Raw genomic sequence first — 19,763 nt, forward strand, 5'->3', positions numbered from 1 at the left:
ACCAGATACAAAATTATGAACTAAAAAAAGAAAAGAAAAAAAGAACAAGTTCAAATTTCAGCACTGTTCTGGAAAATCCCAATTCTTTAAAACGGGATTGTTGCTGATTTCAGTTGAGCACCGTCAGCTTCTGCTGCAATGCTGTTCTTCCTGTAGGAAAGGCATAGTGGTTAAATCCTGAAATGCAAAATAATTCTCAAATGTTTCTGTTCTCCCTGCTGAAAAACAATGGATGGAGGAGGTGTCCCCATACTTATTTAGAGTCTCGTGGTTTTTTTTAAAAAAACTGACATAACTTCAAGTACTAAATCATAATGTAACAATCAGCATCCCCCCATTACATGTCAATTTCATGCTCCCTATCTGGGAACATTTCCAAACTTTGCTTCAGGTCAATGGTAAATTTTCCTTACAAAGGCTCTGGCACTGGGCTCATTGAAAGATTCTTATTGTTTGGGTCTCAGTTACTTTCATTAATATTGCCTAGATGTAACTGAGAGCCGTAATTAGCCAAGAGAGTTTTCATTAAACATCTGTTCTTGCTCTTCATAGAAAGAGGAAAATGCAGATTGATTATGTGCTGAGGTTTTTATGCATATTGTTGATCCTAGTAATGAATGTACAGAAACACATGGTGTCAAGGGGGAAATCTAGGAGAACTGAATATTCAGTGGCTTCAAACCTGAAAGTCAAATTGCTATGGTGATATTTCTCTTTCTTTCTTTCAGGCATCTATGAATGTCTGTGGTAACAATCAGGAAAAGTTATCATCACCACGTGAAAGAACAATGTTTGAATCTGTGGCTGAAATCAGCTGCATTTCAGCTCTATATAACCTGAGACATTACATTTGTGACATATTCTACTTTTCTTCTAATGCTGAGGAATGTGTCGAGGTCCTGAATGTTTGTCTGGGTGCAGTGATGGATTGGATGTCAGCTAATAAGACGAGGCTTAAGCCGGTCAAAAGAAATGCTTTTTTGGTCAGTGGGAAAACCAGTCCATGCAATCCCTGAGTTGTGGTCTGTGCTGGGTAGGTTTGCATTCTCTTTCAAGGATCAGGTCTACAGTGTAGGTGTTCATATAATAATAATAATTATTTATTATTTACGCCCCGCCTATGTGGCTGGGTTTCCCCAGCCACTCTGGACGGCTCCCAGCAGAGTATTAAAAACACGATAAAACATCAAACATTAAAAACTTCCCTAAGCAGGGCTGCCTTCAGATATCTTCTAAAAGTCAGATAGTTCTTTATTTCCTTGACATCTTATGGGAGGGCATTCCACAGCGCGGGCGCCACTATCAAGAAGGCCCTCTGCCTGGTTCCTTGTAACCTCAAATCTCGCAGTGAGGGAACCACCAGAAGACCCTCGGCGCTGGACCTCAGTGTCCGGGCTGGACGATGGGGGTGGAGATGCTCCTTCAGGTATACTGGGCCGAGGCCGTTTAGGGCTTTAAAGATCAGCATCAACACTTTGAATTGGCCTCGGAAATGTACTGGGAGCCGATGTAAGTCTTTCAGGAGCGGTGTTATATGGTCTCAGCGGCCACTCCCAGTCACCAGTTTTGCTGCCGCATTCAGGATTAGTTGCAGTTTCTGGGTCACCTTCAAAGGTAGCTCCATGCAGAGCGCATTGCAGTAGTCCAAGCGGGAGATAACTCTGGCGAGACAGTCTGCGTGCAGGTAGGGTCTCAGTCTGTGTACCAGGGGGAGCTGATAGACACAGAACTGACCTGCGCCTCCATGGACAGCTGTGAGTCCACTTATCAGAACACATTATATTACATCTTTATTTTCCATTTGCAATATGTTCTGAGCCAAAGTCACAGTGCTTGTTATTACCTAAAAAGCCCTAAATGGTTTAGAAGCAGAGGTGCCATCTTCTCAAGATGATTGAGGGAACCCAATGCTACCTCCTGACGACACACAACATCCCACAATGTCCTGAAGTCATGCACGCATGCAACATCACAAAGAGCCGGGGTGTGTGGAGCTGAACACCCACTGAGGGGGTCCAATTTCCTCAAAAAACAAACAAACAAACATGGGGGGGGGGTAAAGTTGCTTTGCCCCTTTTTGTTAGAATTCCTGCTCCATGATTGCAGTCATGGGATTGTTGTCTTTCACATGACGGTGTATGTTTTGACTCCACAGAGTGGGAAGTGACGGAGACGGGATGTTTGTGTTACTGTGTTCCGTGAAGTGGGATTATTGTCCTTTGTTCTTTTTCTCTTTGCTGTCTGATGCTAGAGAGAGGGGGGGCCATGTTGCAGTGCTCCGTGTGTGTTTATATGTAAATAAAGTAGATTAGCCAAAATGCTGAGTTGGTGAGGTCTGTTACGCAACTGCGCAAACTCTGTGGATTCCTAAGTGTGCCGGTGTCGGTTGGCATTGGTCGCTGTGGTGTTCGGGCAGAATAAAGCTTTTGAAGCTCCCAAACGATCGACCAGGAGGGAGAGAACATGCCAGTTGGGCATATGTCTCTGCCAGGGTCCTACTCGAGTGTAGGCTGAACTCCTAACAATTTTCTCTTCACAACAATCCTGTGACGGAGGTTAGGCTTAGAGTGAGTGACAGCCCAAGGTCACCCAGAAAGCTTCATAGCTGAGTTGGGACTTCTAGACCCTAGTCTAACACTCTAACCACTACACCACGTTTGGGGGGGGGTGAGCTCTGGAGCATGGTGGGAAGAAGAGGACGCAGGAAATGCTTTTGCCCACAACTTCTGCTGGTAGATTTCTGCATCTATTATTATGATGATGGTGATGATGATTACTATTACTGTCACTGCGTTATCATCACTGTCTCTCATTTTAGCTAAAGAAAGATGTGTTGCTACCTTTTGATAAAATATTTCTCCATCATATAAATGGTTTTCTTGATCTCTCTCTCCCCCCCCCCCCCTTTTCAATTTATTTTTTCCATTACTCAGCATGGATCTCATTTTCAATGTATTCGGTTTACTTTATAATATCTATTCTAAATAGCACTTTTTTCAGTGATTCAGTTCCAATTCTTTCTATAAGAAGCAGGCTGTTCGCTGAAGGGAAATCAAATAGGCAAAACTGAAAGCTTATGTAAGTGAAATGATGGCTCACACTGTAGGACTTTGTGGGAAGCAGATTTTTTTTTTTAAGAGAGAGATTTTTAAGGTCTTTTTTGTTGATCCAAAAGGGGCTTGCTTGTTTGGTTGGAAATGCAAACTCCAGCTTCACTTAGCTTGGAAAAGAGCTTTTCATCGCATATTTTAATTTAAAATGAAATAAAATCAACCCCAAAAGAAAACCATGCTGAGTTTTTCTTCTGCTTGAATTGAGGCTATTATGCATGTTCTGAAGCTCCCATGCACTTGCTAGTTTACTGTTTAGACTTCAAAAAAAAAATCCCCTTTTACAGTCTCTTTTTAAGAAAAAGAAAACAAAGAAAGAATAGAAATCTTTGCTGGCATCACACTTAGTTTCTCAGAATCAAGAATTTGAAGACCTTGAAGTTTCACAATTGAACTATAATTATAATTAGTTGTTTCCTCCAGGTTCTGTTGTTGCTGTTGTTGTTGCATGTAAATATATTGTGGGTGTGCAGCTCATTTGAATTGTATTCAGGTCCACTTGAATCAGGAAGAAGCAGGGGGTTTTACAGGAAGAAGAACCTAGTAAGGTTGGAGAAAAGAATAGAATGACTACCCAGCACTCAAGAAGATAAGGAACTGCATTTAGCTAACCTGCGTTGCTTCTCTCCTACAAGAAACTGCACCCCAGGAGCATCTTCAATCCACATCCAGAGATGGAATTAGGCTTGAAAGAAAACCTCTTCACTTTGACCACAAGAAAAAATCCCCCCACCTCCCCAAAAAGCGTAAGTCTTGCATGTGGGTGATTTTTCTGACGATTTCAGAACCCAGAGTCACTCTCCATTAGGGTTGGGGTGAAGGGAAATGTAATAAACAAAAATCTGCCCTTATTCCCTTATGGGGGGGCACAAGAGCCCTTATAGAGTCCTTTGTAGGTTCTCCATCAGTCAGAGAAAATAACAGAGGCCAACCTGAGACTATTAAGAAGCCTGATCTTTATTGAAACTGTTGCAACAAGGAGGAGGAGGAGGAGGACCCTGAACAAAGGTGTGCCTGCCCTTATACGTATAGATATTTTAAATTCCCTGCCCTGGAGCTCAAGACCACCCCTCCATACATCATACATATATCACAGAAAGGGGTGGAGCTCAAGACCACCCCCCAGATACATCATACCTACATCACAGAAAGGGCGTTCTACAACAGAAATCTGAGTGCGTTGTTTATCTCCTGTCTGGCAGGTTACCTGTTAATGGTTACTTGATTGGATACCCTGGGAAGCCTGGCCAGTCTTTTGTAATGACAAATACTTAGTTCCTGAGCCAGGTCACAGGCTCACCCTATTCATACACAGACATACCCTTAAGACAGGATTTGTGAAGGAAAAGACAATGGGGAGGCTTTTCCATTTTCCTTCAACCTTGCAGAGAAATATTTGAGGTCAATTTGGGAGGGACAAATTTTTCTGTGGGGTTTCAAAGTCAATTTGCTTCAAGGGAGGGATAATGAGTGCGAGTACATGGTTGTGGCATGTGCAAGCAGTAAACACATCCATTTCTCTGACTTGCAATGTGCCCAAGTGGCCCAAAGGGTTAGTGGGCCTTGCACCACTGTGCATTAGTCAATAACTGGGGTAAATTTGGTGCACGATTGGCTGGCCATGCCGCCAGACTATATGGGCCACCATAGAAAGGAAACCGCAGGGAGTTAAATAAGCAGTTAACTTTGAACCACAGTACTCCCTGGCAGACATAACCATGGTCAAGTTGCCTTTCCAATAAGCAAAACAGCCAGCAATGCTCTTCTCACTGCAGAATCACTGAGCTAGGGAAACCACTTGCTCATCGGTGAAAAAGAAGAAATGCATCACCCCCAAAAAGATTTGCTTAAAATCAGCACACGTGAATTTATATGTTTAGGTGCAAATCTAGAAATGAAGTCTATAATTTAAATAGGAATACAACACATATTTCACCACAGTAGAGAAGACTGTGACTTTGGTGCCTGCACAGGTTGCTGTCTAGGTGGCAACTGTTGATAGGCAACTTCAAGGCCCCTGATGCTCTCTCTCTACTTATGGTTCTGGGTGGGAAGTGGGTGGCGTTCTGGTCTAAACCACTGAGCCTCTTGGGCTTGCCGGTCAGAAGGGCGGTGGTTCGAATCCCCGCAACAGGGTAAGCTCCTGTTGCTCTGTCCCAGCTCCTGCCAACCTAGCAGTTCGAAAGCACACCAGTGCAAGTAGATAAATAGGTACTGCTTTGGTGGGAAGGTAAATGGTGTTCCCATGCACTCTGGTTTCCGTCATGGTGTTCCGTTGCGCCAGAAGCGGTTTAGTCCTGCTGGCCACATAACCCAGAAAGCTGTCTGTGGACAAACGCCGGCTCCCTTGTACCGAAAGTGAGCTGAGCGCCGCAACGCCATAGTTGCCTTTGAATGGACTTAACCATCCAGGGGTCCTTTACCTTTTACCATTTTTACTTATGGTTCTTGAAACCAAACTTGGACCACACAGAATTTAAAATGGAGATGTCTTCCAGCAGAACTCTTTATGTTTAAAGGGGTGATGGAATTCCAGCAGTCCCACTGACCTGAGCAGCAGATAATTGACTGCTTGCAGCAATGGTTTAAGAGATCGCATTACGAATGTTTTGCCCACTATTGGAAAATAGATAAACAGCAGAAAAACTCAACTGGCATTGCCCCTAGCATGGAATGCGGTGTGAGTTTTTCTTACTGATTAAATGAGAAACACAGATAAAACACACAACACAACATGCAGCCAAATTTTACAGCTCTTTATGAAATACTGGTTGAAAGGTGTGTGCCTCTGTGTGTGTTTAAAGATCCAACTTGGCTTTCTTGACATCCCATTTTTAATCAAGTGGAGATGTTAATTCAGAAGCAAAGTCAGACTATACAGCCAAGGGGCATAAGAATATTGGTTGCCACTCTTTAATTAAATCAACCATGTTCAAGTTGGGCCACTGCCAGGCAGCGAGTAAAGGCACAGGAAAACAGTCTCTCCCCCCCCCCCATATCACACAAGAGACAGCAAATCTCTCTTAAAGCAATCTTCAACTCTGTTTAATCTTCCTACTTTTTAAACAATCAGATGCTGCTGCTTGTTATTGTTTTTACAAAGTTATTCTCCAAGTCCATTTCTTTTATTATTGACACAGTTGGAAGACACAGGGTTGCATCCAGTGCCAACCCTACTCAAAGTAGACCTACTGAGGTTAATAGGCATGACTGACTAAGGTTCATTAATTTCAGTGAGTGACATTCAGTTAAGTTTCACTCAGACCCACTGAAGTTAATAGACCTCTTAGTCATGTTCTTTCACTTAATTTGGGACAACACCAGGATCCAACCAGAAGCTGGGATGTCCCCTTAGCAGGCAGTTGACAGGCATGCTAGTGAAATGTATTAGCACAACCACTGCACCACAAGACCCAAGACATTTCCATGAAATATTTCCATGTCATGATGGCCGTATATTTCTTCCAGTTTCATACCACTTGCTGGGGGACAGAAGTGGGAAGAGGAGAGAGAGAGTTTGTGGGTTTTCCATAAGCATCTGACCAGCCAATGTGAGAACAGAATGTTCAACTAGGCTAGGGTTGCCATATTTCATAAAGTAAAAACCAGAACCAGTTGTGCTGTTTTTAGACAAAGCTCAAAGTCTAGTTTTAAGGTCCAGCTCTGGCAGTTCTGGTGGTTCCCTCACTGCAAGAAGTGAAGCTACAGGGAACCAGGCAGAGGGCCTTCTTGGTCGTGGCGCCAGCCCTGTGGAGTGCCCTCCCATCAGATGTCAAGGAAATAAAGAAATACAGTGGTACCTCGGGATAAGAACTTAATTCGTTCTGGAGGTCTGTTCTTAACCTGAAACTGTTCTTAACCTGAAGCACCACTTTAGCTAACGGGGCCTCCCACCGCCGCCATGCTGCCGGAGCACGATTTCTGTTCTCATCCTGAAGCAAAGTTCTTAACCCGAGGTAATATTTCTGGGTTAGCGGAGTTTGTAACCTGAAGCATATGTAACCTGAAGCGTACGTAACCTGAGGTACCACTGTATCTGACTTTTAGAAGACATCTGAAGGCAGCCTTGTATAGGGAAGTTTTTAATGTTTGATGTTTTGTCGCTTTTTTATGTATTCTATTGGGAGCTGCCCAGAGTGGCTGGGGAAACCCAGCCAGGTGGGTGGGGTATAAATGATAAATTATTATTATTATTGTTGTTGTTATTGTTATTATTATTATTAGGATCCAGGACAAAGCACCGCCTTTCGGAAATTCCCCCTGGATATCAATTCCGCCTTTGAAATCCCAGCAATGTCTGGGAAAATCTGGACGTATGGCAGCCCTAAACTAGGTAGGCCTTTGTTCTGATCTAGAGTAGGGCTCATCTTATGTTAACTATTAGAAAGTGATCTAAAAACAGAACGTAAGAAGTGTTTGCTGGATCAGGACAATGGCCCATCTAGGGCATCCTCCTCCTCCTCACACAATGGCCATCCAGATGCCTGTGGGAAACCTGCAAGCAGGACTCAATCACAACAGCACTCTTCCCTCCTGTGATTTCCAGAACTGTTCTTCAGAAGCATTACTGCCTCCCAACCATGGAGGCAGAGCACAGCCATCAAGGCTTTGTTGTTGTTGTTGTTTAGTCGTTTAGTCGTGTCTGACTCTTCATGACCCCATGGACCAGAGCATGCCAGGCACTCCTGTCTTCCACTGCCTCTCACAGTTCATAGCTTCAAGAACACTGTCCAACCATCTCATCTTCTGTCGTCCCCTTCTCCTTGTGCCCTCCATCTTGCCCAACATCAGGGTCTTCTCCAGGGAGTCTTCTCTTCTCATGAGGTGGCCAAAGTCTTGGAGCCTCAGCTCCATGACCTGTCCTTCCAGTGAGCACTCAGGGCTGATTTCCTTCAGAATGGATAGGTTTGATCTTCTTGCAGTCCATGGGACTCTCAAGAGTCTCCTCCAGCACCATAATTCAAAAGCATCAATTCTTCGGCGATCAGCCTTCTTGATGGTCCAGCTCTCACTTCCATACATCACTACTTGGAAAACCATAGCTTTAACTATATGGACCCTTGTCGGCAAGGTGATGTCTCTGCTTTTTAAGATGCTGGCTAGGTTTGTCATTGCTTTTCTCCCAAGAAGCAGGCGTCTCTTAATTTCGTGACTGCTGTCACCATCTGCAGTGATCATGGAGCCCAAGAAAGTAAAATCTCTGCCTGCCTCCATTTCTTCCCCTTCTATTTGCCAGGGGGTGATGGGACCAGTGGCCATGATCTTAGTTTTTTTGATGTTGAGCTTCAGACCGTATTTTGCGCTCTCCTCTTTCACCCTCATTAAAGGGTTCTTTAATTCCTCCTCACTTTCTGCCATCAAGGCTGTGTCATCTGCATATCTGAGGTTGTTGATATTTCTTCCGGCAATCTTAATTCCAGTTTGGGATTCATCCAGCCCAGCCTTTTGCATGATGAATTCTGCATATAAGTTAAATAAGCTGGGAGACTATAGCCCTCTCCTCCTCTGTGAATTTGCCCAATCCTCTTTAAAGCCACCCAAGTTGGTGGCCATCATGCCTCATGTGGGAGCGAGTTCCATAGTTTAACTAAGCACTACATGAAGAAGTAAGGGACGTGGACGGCACTGTGGGTTAAACCCCAGAGCCTAGGGCTTGCCGATCAGAAGGTCAGCGATTCGAATCCCTGTAATGGGGTGAGCTCCCGTTGCTCAGTCCCTGCTCCTGCCAACCTAGCAGTTTAAAAGCACGTCAAAGTGCAAGTACAGTGGTGCCCCGCAAGACGAATGCCTCGCAAGACGGAAAACTCGCTAGACGAAAGAGTTTTCCGTTTTGGAGGTGCTTCGCAAAACGAATCTCCTATGGGCTTGCTTCGCAAGACGAAAATGTCTTGCGAGTTCCTGCGGGTTTTTTTTCCTCCCCCCCCTTTTTCTAAGCCGCTAAGCCGCTTATCTGCTTATCTGCTAAGCCGCTAAAAGCCACTAATAGCGCTAATCCATCAATGGGCTTGCTTCGCAAGACGAAAAAACCGCTAAACGAAGAGACTCACAGAATGGATTCTTTTCATCTTGCGAGGCACCACTGTAGATAAATAGGTACTGCTCCAGCAGGAAGGTAAACGGCGTTTCCGTGCGCTGCTCTAGTTTGACAGAAGCAGCTTAGCCATGCTGGCCACATGACCCGGAAGCTGTATGCTGACTCCCTTGGCCAATAAAACGAGATGAGCGCCGCAACCCCAGAGTTGTCCGCGACTGGACCTAATGGTCAGGGGTCCCTTTACCTTTTACATGAAGAAGTACTTTCTGTTATCTGCTCTGAATCTTCCAAAATTTAGCTTCCATACATTGGATGTCCCCAAAATGAGGTGCTTTATGAAAGCAAAAGGTGATGCATCTTAATTTTTTTTTAAAAAAACGGGACTGCAAGTGTCGTATTGGCACTGCTACCAATACAAATGGGTTTCCCCTTCTTTTCCCACCATCTTTTGTCCCTTGCACAGTCATCTCATGTGCTCTCTGCATATAAAGAGAGGGGGAGGGCTGGAGGGGACAGAGACCAGGCCCAGAAAACGAGACCTCTCAATGGCAAGGCAGCCCTGACCCCGTCCCGATATTGTTCTGCCCACTTTCAAATCTTTCCCCCCACCCCCGTTTCCAGTAGCAACCACAAACTCTCCCAGACTATGGCAGACAATGTCTCACATGCGCTCTGGTTCGTTGTTTCGTTCTGCGACCCGCTTTTAAAATGCTTATCGTGTCTTGGGGCTGAGATACATTGGGGATCATTCAAAGCATATGTGTCATTTTATCTCCAAACGTTCTTGAGTCAGATGCTATTCTCAACATACCCCACGTGACATGTTTTTAACAGACGAAAATAGGGACACAGTTGTGTAAATGTTAACAGTTGCGGCTCAGTCCTATGCATATTTACTCAGTAGGGGTACCCCAAGTGTTCTTTGTCTGGGCCGCTTTTCTCCACCTTCTTTCTACACCATGAAAGACTTTGTCTGTTTTGAAAAATGGGAGGATTGGCACCCCTTCATTTCTTTAGGCCCCTTTGTTTAGGTCCCCTCGCACTTCTGGTTCCCTAATTTGTATTTACAGCAGACACAGCAATCTGTCATGTATGCATGTACACGAGTAGCAAATGCTCTTCAGACATTGCTCCTTGTTCCTGGTGTCCTATCTCTGGCCTCTCACTAACATCATATTTTTGCAACAAGAAGTTGTTTAAATTAAGCTTCTGTATGGCGCGAACTCCATCGCTGCCTCTGGTAGCCTGACAGCATGCATGCCTTGTTCTGTATTGCAAGTAGGATTGAATGCGTGTTCATTCGTTTATTCATTGTCTTGCTTTCTTGTATATCTCATGCATCTTCCATCATGGAATTCAAAGCGGCAAACAAGTGACTTCCAGAAAGTATCCCATCCAGGCAATTGATCTGACACAAGCCTGTTTTGCTTCAGCCTTCAATAGACTCTGGAGACTAGGTGCTTAAGTCATTTACGCATATATGTTCCAGAGCAGTGGGTAACCTGCAGCCATTGACTGGATTTTACACGGTCCTTGGCTTAATCTCAAAAGACCTCTGCAAACAATGAGGTCAGATCTCTGGCAAGTTTTAAACTTTTTCTGTGGTTCTTATTTTACAGTTTATGTTCCGTAGCTGTAAACCGCTTGGACATCTTCTGTGTGTGGACATAGCAGTATATAAATGTCATAAATAAATAACAACAGCTGGGTCAAAAGGTTTCAGGTACCGAAAGTGGGGTACCTGTAATTGTTTGGGGCTTTTGCTAGTGACAAGGATGCTGACCCTGGATTCAGACCAAGTTCGTTGCAATGCATTCCCATTGAAATCAACAGAACTTGAGTTTAATCGTTTTCACTCCGATGTCAGTGACAATAAGCATGCAATCTGGATCTAAAACCTTATTTCTAAGTTCCTGTGGCTTTTGTTATGGTTGGAGATATGCGACTAGAAATGGACAAGGACAGAAAGAAATGCCTCAAGCTTTGAAAGCTATATATTTTTTGAAAAAAGACAGCAGAAACACATTTTTCACTTTCTTTAATATAACAATTAGTGCTGCGGACTATCAGTGGCTGCTAGCCATGAAGGTTATGTTCTGCCTTCAGAATACCCCTGGCATACCCTCCAACATTTCCCAGATGAAAATATGGACATCCAGTGCTATTTTTCCAGAAAAAGAGGTGCCAGAACTCACCATGAACACTCCCCTTCTTCTCTTATAATGGCAATGGTGCCCACGAGAGAGGCGCCAGAACTGAGTTCTGGCAAGTTCCATCAGGGGAAAAACCCCTGAGAACATCCTATTACCCTCCAACATTTCTCTGATGAAAACAGGGACATCCTAAGGAAAAGCGGAACATTCTAGCATCAAATCAGAAACTAGGACAGCTTCTGTAAATCTGACTGTCCCTGGAAAATTGGGACACTTGGAGGGTCTGTACCAATTGCTGGAAACCACAAGTGGGGAAAGTGTTGTAGCATTCAGGTCCTGCTTACGGGATTCCTATAGGTTGGCCACTGAGACAACAGGATGTGCCTTTGGCCTGATTCAGCAGGACTCTTAGCATGATCTCATTAATAACATAAGTGCGAGAAAAGAGGATGAACAGGAAGTGAGTGGTGGGTAGAGACAGATCTCAGCTGGCATTTGCAAAAGTGAAATCTGCTGTGCAAGGAAGGGACGCCACCCCACTGTGTCTTATCGAGTAATAATGCTGATAAGAAATGATACTGCTGAAAGCAATCACAATACAAAGCCTGATCTATCTTTGAGTTTCTGCCTAAGGTGGAATTGTGCCTAGTAAGTCTAGGGACTCACCAAAAGGCTGGCTCTTGTTTGCAATGTAACAGCTCCTCCCCCTCTCCCATGTAAATTAAAGGACATAGTTACAGAGATGAAAATAAGTACCTACAGATTTAACCACAGAGCTAATTGGCTATTTATTTGCAATTTGTTTTGGAAGGTAAAAGAGGATCAGAGAGAGAGAGAGAGAGAGAGAGAGAGAGAGAGAGAGAGAGAGAGCCTTAAAGTACTGATTTATCATCTTAGATAGCCGAATACGTAACGAAAAACAAAAATCTCCCGTTTCAAAGAGGTTTTAAAAAGCTTGGACTGACTCCAAGGACACAGCTAAGTACTTCCTATTATAAGAATATTCCAAACACAGTCCTCATGTTCATTAGCTTTGAATTGCTTTCAGGCTGATTGTATTATTAACTTCTTTCATTCAAATAGACTGCCTACAAAAGGCCTTCTTGGTATTGCCACTACCAAATCAGAAATTTCCTTTTAAGGAAATGTCTCTTGACTGAGAACGGCATGGTAGGGAGACTGAGGTCCCTGCACTGAGGAGCTTACAGTTTAAACCAGTGTTTCCCCATCTTGGTTTTGCAGCTGTTTTTGAACTATAATAGCTGTAGTCCAAAAACAGCTGGAGACCCAAGTTTGGGAAACACTGATTTAATGTTCATTGTTTCATCCAAGTTAATATCCTTTCTGCCCAATCCTCAACTGTCTGTGTCAAAGTTGCCCAGAGCAAACTTGTCACTGTTGTCTGGCAGTAGATGGTGTTTTCCACATAGGAGGAAGCTTGAGAGATGAAAAGGTCCCATTTATGGGAAACATGTGATTGTCTATAGCAGTGGTTCCCAATTTTTTTTGGACCCCTGCCCCCTTGGTTCTATAAACCCAATCTGCTGCCCTATAAAAAAGCATTCTTTAGAAGAGCAGTTCACGCTACCCACTAAGAAAGATGATAACACGATAAAATTCAAAACAGTAACAGTGAAGGTAGACTTTCCTTCACTGGAGTCTTTTAAGCTCAGGTTGGCCTGCCATCTGTCGAGGATGCTTTAGTTGTGATTCCTGCATTGAAGGGGGTTGGACTAGATGATCCTTGGGACCCATTCCAGTTCTACAACTCTTTGATTCTAAGTTTCCGAAGAAACTACTTCCAATTCATTTTTAAGCTTCACATTTTTCACTTCTCAGATAACGTTTGATATTGAATTACTATTGCATACCGAAGGGCAGATTGGCTGTGGTCCCAAGTCTTTGTTTCAAAGCTTTTGGTGCGTGTATGTTTTGAAGTTGAAATTCGCAGCAAAAAGCAAACTCCTCCTCACAGAGGGCCCTTTGCCCACGCACAAGGAAATTGGCAATACCTATACCGAAGGATTGGCTAGTGTGCACTCGCTTTAGCAGTTTCCTTTTAAGCTCAGTTTCAGAAACAATGACCTAAATATTTCAGAATGAATTCTGGTGGCAGGAAACTCGAAGGTGCAAGCCAAGATTAACAGCAATAAACAGAAGGCATGTGCAGCATGTTCCAAAATAATGTCTTTGCATGAAACTCAGGAATGGAACTAACTCCCAGATGCAAGGAAGAATATATACTCTGGAAGGCTTTGAATCTAACACTTCCAGAGTTTAAAAAGGACCTGATAGATAGCCTAACTTTAATGGTACAGAGTTTTCTACTCCTACTGGAACTTTTGGCCTCTTCTTCACATTATAGTTTTAGGTGCACCAAACAATGTAGCATGTGAATCGTCCAAACACATGTTGGCAAATGAATATATATGGTCATGAGAGAGCTAGGATTGATTACAGTTCCCTGCCAGGTGTATTCCCAGTGACAAACCCAGGTTTCTTACTGTGTAAAAGTCAGCCTAGGTCCCAGAGCTAATTCACCAGTCTCTTGTGCCCAATACTCCATCCCAGCTGCTAGAGGGAGCACTGCCACTATAGGTGAATTCCACCGGGTCCTGAGTTTGGCACTATACTTCAGCTTAAAACACCTCAACATTTTATCAGGACCTAAATCAACTTTTAACTATGTACTAATTAAAGGTGATTTGCCTTATTCCATGACCAACCAGGGCATTCTAAGAAATCTTCATTCTTGAGTTTCACATAAAGGCACACAGCTGAATAATTACCCGGTAATAGGGAAGACCTTGGCATGCCTTGTTGTTGCTGTTATTTAGTCGTTTAGTCATGTCTGACTCTCCGTGACCCCATGGACCAGAGCACGCCAGGCACTCCTGTCTTCCACTGCCTCCCGCAGTTTGGTCAAACTCATGCTGGTAGCTTCGAGAACACTATCCAACCATCTCGTCCTCTGTCGTCCCCTTCTCCTTGTGCCCTCCATCTTGCCAACATCAGGGTCTTTTCCAGGGAGTCTTCTCTTCTCGTGAGGTGGCCACAGTCTTGGAGCCTCAGCTTCAGGATCTGTCCTTCCAGTGAGCACTCAGGGCTGATTTCCTTAAGAATGGATAGGTTTGATCTTCTTGCAGTCCATGGGACTCTCAAGAGTCTCCTCCAGCACCATAATTCAAAAGCATCAATTCTTCGGCGATCAGCCTTCTTGATGGTCCAGCTCTCACTTCCATACATCACTACTTGGAAAACCATAGCTTTTACTATACGGACCTTTGACAGCAAGGTGATGTCTCGGCTTTTTAAGATGCTGTCTAGCTTTGTCATTGCTTTTCTCCCAAGAAGCAGGCGTCTTTTAATTTCGTGGCTGCTGTCACCATCTGCAGTGATCATGGAGCCCAAGAAAGTAAAATCGCCTGTTGTCTTTGTCCATGGAGTTTTCTTGGCAGGAATACTGGAGTGGCTTGCCAGTTCCTCCTCCAGGTGGATCACGTCTGGTCAAAACTCTTCACTATGACCTGTTCATCTTGGGTGTCCTGCACGGCATAGTTCATAGCTTCTCTGAGTTATTCAAGCCCCTTCGCCACGACAAGGCAGTGATCCATGAAGGGGTGGCATGCCTAGTCCATATATTATACTCCCTTTCTTTCACCCAATTTTCTACAGTTCCTTGAACAGCTGGTTCCAGGTTTAATCAAGCAGAGACATATGTAACTCTTGACTCTGAACAGGAAACATGTAAAATTAAAAGGTACCCTATGTATGAAAATAATAAGATAGAGAGGGAAGAAGAATCTTTGTTTGCATCAGCCACTAGCCATAGCAATAAAATAAAACATAATGTACTGAAGATAGAGGTAAAAACTTAACTATACAAAATACATTCTGGAGGTTTACATCAACAATCAAATAATATATTTTATTATAATTGCCCCTGCTAAATTTTTTTGCAGTTTTTGCTGTCACCAGGTTATCTTGATCTGCTAGAAGCAAGGACACAGTAGAAGTGGTTGAAAGTAATAATATATTTCACTCTCAATTGAACCAAAAATTCTGTGTTGTTCCAGCTTAGTTTTGAGTGGGTCACAGAGATGAACCCTCTCCTTTTCTTGTGTTCAATTAGAATAGGGAGCAACCAGAATTCACTCATCTAGGGGTTCATTTGGTGCTGGCTATTATCAGAGAACTGTCAGCCATCCAAACAGCCATCTTCAAAGGAATATATAGGGCCCATTGCTGCGTTTATCTCACTTTTTTATGGTAGGAAGAATGATCCCTGGATTCAAGGATGCTTAGCCAGCCTTTTTTTTCTGCTCCTCCAACCTTGGACCGAAGCATAATGATCATTGTGGCTTCCTTGAACCTTTGGTTTATACAATCTGCTCCTTCTCTACAGCACTCCAGGAAAATGAGTCGGAAAACTGGACTGCAACTGTAGGACCACATTAGTCCTTTTTGGACTAATTTTCTTGGGCGCCATAGAGAAGGAGCAGATGCACATGTTGTTAGTCCAACTCTCATCAAACCCAGCCAACGTGACCAATTGTCAGGGTTGGTGAAATGAGTATTTATTAATTTATTAAATTTGTATCCCACCCTTCACTCCAAAGGATCAAAATGTTAAAACAATACAATTTAATTAAAATAAAACATTTTAAAATACAATTAAAAATGATCTAAAAACATTAAAAAGCATTTAAGGTAAAGGTAAAGGGACCCCTGACCATTAGGTCCAGTCGTGACAGACTCTGGGGTTGCGGCGCTCATCTCGCTTTATTGGCCGAGGGAGCCGGCATACAGCTTCCGGGTCATGTGGCCAGCATGCCTAAGCCGCTTCTAGCGAACCAGAGCAGCGCACGGAAACGCTGTTTACCTTCCTGCCGGAGCGGTACCTATTTATCTACTTGCCCTTTGATGTGCTTTCGAACTGCTAGGTTGGCAGGAGCAGGGACCAAGCAATGGGAGCTCACCCCGTTGCGGGGATTCAAACCGCCGACCTTCTGATCGGCAAGTGCTAGGCTCTGTGGTTTAACCCACAGCACCACCAAAAGCATTTAGAACATCCTAAAAGCCTTTAGCAGCAGTCCAGCAATGTTTGAGGGGACAGTTTCCCTATCCTTGGTGTATTGTTAATGACACTGATTGGTGTTTAAATGGGAAGGCTGAGTGTTGAGGAGTAACCTATGCCCACAATCTGCTGCAGCCACAAAAAAGTAAGGCAAGACCAGTGCTATTTTTCTAGAAAAAGAGGTGCCGGAATTCACCATGAACGCCTCCCTTGTTCTCTTAGAACGGCAATGGCACCCACCTGAGAGGTGCCAGAACTCAGTTCTGGCAAGTTCCAGCTGAAAAATCCCTGGGCAAGCATAAAGATCTATGTAGTCTAGCTTTCTGCTACTTCCCTAAAACTGGAATAATCAACAGCTGTTGAGACACCAAGTGAGAAGCCAGCCATATTCACCCTTAGGGAAAGGATTGGTTCTAAAGCTAAATGAACAGTAACTGCATTTCCTTTTTCCTGTACTAAGTTAAATCCTGTAATTATGTTTTTGACATTACTTCTTATTTACAAACTGTGAGAGAAGGTGCCTGAACATTTTAATGTGCACACTGGCTATCGGTTGCCCCCACCCACCACTGCCATGTAGCTTCCTAAAGGTTCCCCATGAGGAAATGCAGTTTTTGGTCTGAAACAGGTTCCCTACCCCTGCTCTACAGAGTTGCAACTACAAGCACTGCCTCAGGAACAGGATCTTGCCTCCGTACTGTTAAGGTAGATGAAATATCCTCTAAGAATCTGGTGCCTTTAACAGACAGAGGCAGGACTCTTAGGAATTTGTCATATGAAATTCAGCGAGTGAAAGAAACATCACCTGCTGCATTTCTGGCTAGCAAGAGTCCTGGGAAAGAGAAAGAGGTGACAAATCTTCCTGTCCTCTAATGACTGCAACTGGCAACAGGGAGATGCTGAGACATGAGTAGGGAGTCTCTTGCGGAGTATGTGAGAAGCAGAAGGCTTGATCATTGTGTTTATTACCTAAGAAGATGTTTTTCTTCTCCTTGAAGTCACACTGTGTACCAAATCCTTGTGAAATTGCGACATCCCTCAAACCACAGACTTCCATGCTTATGTGATTTATAAAGATTGCCAGCAACGCTCCTGTTTATTTCCTCTGGTATTATGACCAAATAGTTCTATCCTTTCTGCAGTGTCTTAAGCTTATTTTTGGAAGCAGAAATGACAGCAATAGCCACACATCTGAGGATCATCTAATCCAACCCCCTGCAATGAAAGGAATATGGAGCTGTCCCAAACAGGGATTGAACCTGCAACCTTGGTGTTACAGAACTGAAGTTGGAGATCATCAGTTAGATCTCTCTCTCTCTGTGTGTATGCATGTATGGTATGTGCTGTATGTATGTACTATACACGTGTTTGAGTGTTGTGCTTGGTAGCCCACAGGCCACATCCATCACTGACATGTAGCCCCTTGGAAATTGAAGCCCCCAAAGGGACTTTTGTCCTAGGGCACTTGGAAGCAGCCAAGGCATTCCAATGGCCATTGGGGGGGCGTTCCTTCTAATCCCCCTTCCCTACAAACACTACACATTGGGGCCAATGGTTGGTTGGGTGTACAAAGCTTATTCCCCCCCTTTCAATTCCAGGTGCTAAGTTGTTCCTCTTAAAGCAGGGGTGGATAGTCAACCAAGGCACTCCAGATGTGGCTGAACTACAACTCCCATCAGCCCCCCAGCCAATAGTTGGGGATGGATGAAGTTCAGCAAATATCCGGAAGGCCAAAGATTGACCTACTCACCGACCCCCCCCCTTGCCTTAAAGGAATCACACCATCCAGGTATCTGCGTAAGCATGAACCCAATTCAGTCAGTGTCCCCCCAGCAATATCGAAAGACACAGGTTCTTTAAGTACAATGGTAACTTAGGTTACATACGCTTCAGGTTACAGATTCCGCTAACCCAGAAATAGTGCTTCAGGTTAAGAACTTTGCTTCAGGATGAGAACAGAAATCGGGCTCCAGCAGCGTGGCAGCACTAGGGAGGCCCCATTAGCTAAAGTAGTGCTTCAGGTTAAGAATAGCTTCAGGTTAAGTACGGACCTCCGGAACGAATTAAGTATTTAACCTGAGGTAAAGGGACCCCTGACCATTAGGTCCAGTCGAGGGTTGCGGCGCTCATCTCGCTTTATTGGCCGAGGGAGCCGGCGTACAGCTTCTGGGTCATGTGGCCAGCATAACTAAGCTGCTTCTGGTGAACCAGAGCAGTGCACGGAAACCCATTTGCCTTCCCGCCGGAGCGGTACCAATTTATCTACTTGCACTTTTGTGCTTTCGAACTGCTAGGTTGGCAGGAGCAGGGACCGAGCAACAGGAGCTCACCCCGTCGCGGGGATTTGAACCGCCGACCTTCTGATCGGCAAGTCCTAGGCTCTGTGGTTTAACCCACAGCGCCACCCGCGTCCCTTACTCATGACTTAATTCTAAATCGTGAGGCTCTTTGGGAAAGGCTCAAACCACTTGTGGACCCGAAAGCCCCCATCCTCACATTTCCGCGCGCTCTAGCCGGACGCTCCAGCGGGGCAGGGGGCTGTTCACACGCCCTCGGCGGCCCTGCCCGCGCCTCTGCTCCGACGCCAAGGCTCAGCCCTTCGCATGCAAATCCAAGCGGCTGCTGCCGGGACCTTGGCAACGGCCGCGGCGCCATCTGGCCGCGCGCCCGCGGGGAGGCAGCCTCGCCTTTCGCCGCTCGGCCGGACGGCGAGGGCGGCGCTAAGGGCAGCAGGGAGGCGGCGCTAAGGGCAGCGGAGGGGGGCCGAAGGTACCGCGGCGGCGCTGGGCGCTTGGAGGAGGGAAGGGGGCTGGGGCGGGCGGGCAGGCAGGCAGGTCAAGTTCCCGCCGGGCGGTGCGCTCTGGCTCCGCGTCGGGACTCCCTCGCCGCCTCAGTCCTGGGAGAAGGAGACACGGCGCGGAGGGAGCTTCTGTTTTTGCAGGTGGGACGGACGGGCGCGCCGACCGAGAGCGCCCTCGCCTCGCGCGCACGCCGAAATGAGGTGAGCGGCTGCGCTTCGTTTGGGTGGGGCGCGTGGCGGGAAAGCGCCGCGGGGACCGTGCGCTCGGTTGGGACCTCCGTGGCGCAGGCAGGGCGTCCCGCGCTCTCCTCTCGTACCTGTGAAAAATAAGCGAAAAGTTTTGCCGACAGCAGCGGCTCTTAGTTGAGTTGGCCGCTCTTCGCAACTCCGCGCCGCCGTCGCCACCTCGGTGGGGAGGTCGCAGGAGCCGGGCGGGAAAGAACATACAAAGCCCGCGAGAATGCTAAGAGAAGGGGGCGGTGGGAACGGGGCCAGGGGCTCTGCATGGAAGCTGAGGAGAAAGGCGTGGGAATTCCAGCAGAGCCCGCGAGGTGAAAGAGCGCGGCGGCCTTTCTTTTCTTTTTTAGAG

General features: G+C 45.4%; 1 protein-coding gene across 2 annotated transcripts in view; it reads left to right on the plus strand.

The window, feature by feature from the left end:
- The first annotated feature begins 19,185 nt into the window (after positions 1 to 19,185).
- ARHGEF26 (Rho guanine nucleotide exchange factor 26) overlaps positions 19,186 to 19,763 on the plus strand; it is a 66,846-nt gene continuing 66,268 nt past the window's right edge. For both annotated transcript variants that reach the window (XM_053390321.1, XM_053390319.1), the window contains exon 1: positions 19,186 to 19,375. The gene's annotated coding sequence lies outside the window, so the exon portion shown is untranslated. The remainder of the gene's footprint in view (positions 19,376 to 19,763) is intronic.

Source organism: Podarcis raffonei, chromosome 5 (genome assembly GCF_027172205.1).
Source record: "Podarcis raffonei isolate rPodRaf1 chromosome 5, rPodRaf1.pri, whole genome shotgun sequence".
In the NCBI taxonomy this organism is placed as follows: Eukaryota; Metazoa; Chordata; class Lepidosauria; order Squamata; family Lacertidae; genus Podarcis; species Podarcis raffonei.